We start from the raw sequence: 5,696 nt of genomic DNA, 5'->3' as shown, positions 1-5,696 counted from the left end.
TTTAGTCCCCCCTTGGCTCATTTTGCTGTCCCATTTCGTATTTACACTGTGAAGGTCTGTCACAGAAAATAATGAAGGATCTGAAAACTCAGACACAAGCAGAAACACACACACACCATCATACTGTGTCACTCCCCGATTGCACTAGAGCTAGCTTTAAAATAAAATGAAATATAGAAACAGCACCCAGTAAAACCGCCTTTTCTATGATCACCACTCTCGAACACACGAACAGTCTCACAATGACAACTGCTCCTGTCTGACCCCAGCACGTCTGACACGTATTCTCACTCTGGTTCAACCACTGGAACCGGTATGGTACTCTAGCACCACCACTGGCACCGGTATGGCACCAGTACTTCCATTCTGACACCAGCACTGGCACTGGCACCGGTATGGCACCAACACTCCCACTGTGACACCACTACTGGCTCCGGTATGGCATCAGCACTCCCACTCTGGCACTACCACTGGTACTGGTATGGTACTCTGGCACCACCACTGGCACCGGTACGGCACCAGCACTCTCACTCTGGCACTACCACTGGTACTGGTATGGTACTCTGGCACCACCACTGGCACCGGTATGGCACCAGCACTCTCACTCTGGCACCGTGAATACCAGCACTTCCATTCTGACAGCACCACTGGCACTGGCGCTGATGGGGTCTATGTCGACCAAAAGAGTGGGATTCCCTGTAGGTGGAGTTCCTGTTGGAGTTGGAGTTTTTCAATAAAACTTGCAAACCATACTCGAATTTCAAAGAATTATCAAAAAAGATCGAAAAACATCCAATTCTACCGATGTCGCTAAGCATCACGTGACTTTCAGCGATACACTACAGGAACTAGACCCTGTGGGATTCCCTGTATACAGGAATCCCCCTACAGGAACTCCACCTACAGGGAATCCCACTCTTTTGGTCGACATAGACCCCATCAACGGCACTGGCATGGCACCGGTATGGCACCGGTATGGTACCAGCACTGGCATGGCACCACCACTGGCACAGGTATGGCACAGGACACCACCACTGGCACACATGACACCAGCACACCCACTGTGACCACTCAGTCTCACTGTTACCTAGCACTGGCGTGGCACGAGTCTGGATCCTCCATTTTCACGACACACACACACACACACACACACATGCACATGCACATCACACTGGCAGACACACACGTACAGACACACACAGAAATTGACGGGAGTGGGATTGCCCCAGTGTTTGAATACTGTCGCTCTTATCCCCGCGGCCACAATGCTCGCTTGGAAGTGTGAGGAAAATTAGTTAATATAAAGTCAACTGAGCGAAAGTTCACTAAAGAAAGAAAAAACAAATATGGATCAAACCGAGAACCCGAGAGCGATTATAACATAACTGCCTGTGTTCGTGGTTGCGAAAGGTGGGCAGTCATAGGCTTGCTGATTTTTGCATGTCCCTTTTCGAATTTTCGGTGCCGGTTAAATTTTGTTTTCTTTCTCAGTTTACTTAGCGGTCTCCCTGTTGCAAACTCTTAACACTGTCAATGTCTGTCAAAGTTAAATAAAGACGGTTCTGAAAACTCAAGAGACAAGCAGGAACACACACACACACACACACACACACACACTCACACACACACACATACACGCACGCACGCACACACATACACGCACGCACGCACGTACACACGCACACACGCACACACGCACACACACACACACACACACGCACACACACACACACGCGCGAACACACACACACACACACACACACACACACACGGGTTCTGCTGGGATATCTCTGCACTAAGGGAGAGAAGCATGTTTTGCTATGAATGTCATTCTCGAACAACTCTCCTCCCTTCGCAAAGCCTTTCCGTGGGTTTGTGCAAGAAGTCACGTTGCCGCCTCGCGCGCGCGCGCTCCTGTGTTAGTGTTTGTGTGTGTGTATATGTGTGTGTGTGTATCATTGTGTGTGTGTGTGTGTGTGTGTATCATTGTGTGTGTATGTGTGTGTGTGTGTGTGTGTGTGTGTGTGTGTGTGTGTGTGTATCATTGTGTGTGTCTGTGTGTCCGGTGTGTCTCTGTGTGTCTGTGTCTGTTCCTGCTTGCCTTCCTGCATGTCTGTCTATTTGTCTGTATTTCTGTCAGTGTCCCACATATCACACAAGGAAGTGGACGGATGGGAAAACCTTATAACTGAGAGGTCACATTATGTACCCGAAAACCTGTTTAAAATGTTTTAACACGGTGGATGGTGCGAACCGATGGCGGAAATAAAGACAAAAGGGTTGAGTGATTCTTAGCACAAACAAACACACACAATTGATCGCGCTTAAAAGCTTCTTCCTAAAAACACAACAGAATCTTTTTTGTTCGGTAACGGCAAGTCGGTTACCTGAGACATGAGTTTGTACAGGGTTTACAAAACAGGACTGTAACGACTGATCAAACATCAAGGAAAATGTAACCTGCGCGGACACTGATCTGTCCGGGGTTGGTGAATGCAGCTCTGTATGTAGAGGAAGTCATTAGACGGGCACAATAGCTTATAGTGGTTCTAACGTCGGTCTTCCACTTAGGCCTACCACATGATGTGGAAGTGTCGAGGTTCAAATCCCGCCTGCGCCTGATTGGTCTCTGGGGATGGCTTATTTGCTGACCTGCTAGTAGTGCCTTATCCCCTTCGTGTGCATAAGCATAAGTCCAAGCACGCACGGAAAAGATCCCGTCACCCATGTCAGAGTTCGGTGAGTTACAGAAACACGAAAATACCCAGCATGCAACTCCCAAACACGGAGTATGATTGCCACAAAGGCGGGTGAAAAACACCCAAACACGCAGTATGATTGCCACAAAGGCGAGTGAAAAAACAGCCAAACACTGAATATGATTGCCACAAATGCGGGTGAAAAAACAACCAAACACGGAATATGATTGCCACAAAGGCGAGTGAAAAAACAGCCAAACATTGAATACGCTTGCCACAAAGGCGGGTGAAAAACCCAGCCAAACACGGAATATGATTGCCACAAATGCGGGTGAAAAAACAGCCTAACACGAAAAAGCCGAGTCTTGCAAAACCCGCACGAAAGTGCGTAGGAGTTGAAGCCCTCGAACGTAGAAGAAGAAGAAGAAGACTGCAGAGCCATGTTTTATTTGAAGATTCCTCCCTTTCTTCGTGTGCACAACCTCACATCGGCCAATGCTCTTACATGGGCTAAGACCCTGTAAGTCATTGCATAAATTTGGTCAAGTAATCTTCGACGAATCCCGGACTTTGGTATTGCTGAACGACTCTCGCGCAAGTTCTCAACATCCGGTCGATAGGTACATGTGCATTTTGGAATGTCAAGGACGACAGAAAGTAGAGCCAGCTATGATGTATTTCGTGCACCCTTATTTATCCACTATTTTATGTGTTATAAGAGTGCAATAGTTACATCATAGATGTAACAAGAGAACAATGGAAATACAAGGAATATACATAGAGTACATTTACAGAGACAAAGAAGGGAGGTCATGGGATATATGTTTTTATATCGCTTCACGCGACTTGTTATGATAGTGTTGGTGCAGTGAACGATACCTACCGCCTGTGGTGGTTAGACTTTGACAGCAAAGAGATCATAGGCTTTTGTCGAATCTGTCAAGAAAAAGCTCTGTCAGGAAATCATGCAGTTTGTGTGCCAATCAAAGTAAGAGTGCTGACGTTTTTGGTTGCTTTTTAGATTGTTTGTTTCTTTTGTGTATGTCCTGTTTGAAACTAAAGTAATAAAACAATATACGCACACAATGTTGGTGCATATACTGATATGTGTGTGTGCACATGATTTTGTGTTTTACACGAAATTATGCTGTCCTATTAAAATTTGTGAAAGCAGTCAAATGTCCTATTAATGCTGAAGAGCTCAGGACATTTGTCCTATAGGTATGACTTTGGGGCAACATCCCATTTTGGCATACCGCACACAGCCTTGAGCCCCAGAACGTGTTCACGGGAAATGTTAATTACATTTTGGCGGGAGATGCGAACTGGCAAACTGCATTCAGTTTCTTTTGGCTGTCAACACTAAAGGAATGTGACGGCATCTGTGAGAAAGTCATGTAAAGCTTTTGACTGTTTATATCGTAATCTGTGACAAAAAGAGGAAGCGTTGCGTCAGCAATGCTGTGACCCCTGCACTGTCCCTTTAATTGTGGGAATGCAGTGAGCCAATCAAATAAGATGACACGTTTACGTTATTTTCAGTCATGCTGCTTTTTCATATTTCAGAAAATCAAGCATGGACCCTCACCGACAAAGTAGCTGTAGAGGGAAACGATTATGTGGGTCCGACATCTGGAAGTGACGTCACAGTGAATAACGTCACCGACTGCTTTGTACGCTGTGTGGAGGACAACGACTGTTGGTACATCCGGGTGAGTGAGGTGACTGACAGCGCTGCAACTCTCTGCCGTTTCTTCGGCAAACTCTAGACAGGCACCCTGCTGGATGACGTGACAACGTCTTTCGTTGTTCTCACAACAGTTGTCCATTTCTCTATTTTAATCGCTCTATTTCTAAACAAAGAAAAGTAAACACGTATTTGTATGTCGTGTATGTTTATTGCAGTGCCTGTTGTTAACGCGCATAATGTAACATTCCTATTTTGTATTATACGTGTGGTTTTTGTCTCTGTGTTTTGTGGTCTCTGTGTTTTGTGGTCTCTGTGTTTTGTGGTCTATCTGTTTACTCTGCTTATAATTATGTATATGTCGTGCCGAATTCACAGAATTCCCGAATTTGCGTCGGCAAAACGCTGCCCATTACGCGAAATCGGCATCGGTTTGCCGAAAACGCGTAAAGGCTTCTATAATTTTCCCCAAAATGTTGCCAATTCCGTGAACTCGGCACGACATAATTATGCATGTATACTAATTAATCATATTACTGATGTATTTCCGTATTTTGTGTTAGGTGTAGAATGGACAGGTTGTTAGAATAGTCTGTGCCTAAAACCTTTCTTCTTATGTAACCTCTGTCCTTATGTATGAAAGATCAATCAATCAATCAATCAATATCTCTCTATCTCTCTCTCTCTCTGTCAGTGTCTCTCTCTCTCTATCTCTCTCCCTCTCTCTCTCTCTCTCACACACACATACACACACACACACACTCTCTCTCTCTCTCTCTCTCTCTCTTTCAACTAAACAGCCTGTTTATCGATGCATTGCTGCTATGTTTTGCTTCTTGATTGTTTTTGTTTTAGACTTGTGGTCAGATGACATTATGTTAGAAGGACAGGTTGGAAGATTAGGGTAAGCCTAAAACCGTTATCCTTGTGTAATACATTTCTGAGTTCTCTCTTTATTCGTTCAATGGATTGCTTGTTTGATTTATTTTGTTTTAAATACAATGTATTGCTAAGAGCATATAGTGTTTTAAACTTTGTTGTGTCAGTGCAATCTGCTGTATACTACTTAATTCACACCAATGAACTAGCAATTTCCCTCTATGCCATGCATTGTGTGTACATATAATGTATAATGTGTCTTACTTCAATTATCTGTTCAACGGTACTTATTTGGCGTTTTGTGTGTGTGTGGTTTGTTTATTTTTAGTTGTTCCCTCTTTAGGGCGAGGACTGGATGTTAAAAAGCAGATCACTGCTTAATTCATAACCATCGTTGAATAAAGAATTTCCATTAGCACACACACATACAC

The sequence above is a fragment of the Littorina saxatilis genome, linkage group LG14 (assembly GCF_037325665.1).
Source record: "Littorina saxatilis isolate snail1 linkage group LG14, US_GU_Lsax_2.0, whole genome shotgun sequence".
Lineage (NCBI taxonomy): Eukaryota > Metazoa > Mollusca > Gastropoda > Littorinimorpha > Littorinidae > Littorina > Littorina saxatilis.
The sequence above is the reverse complement of the archived record's forward strand: the minus strand, read 5'-3'. Positions refer to the sequence as shown.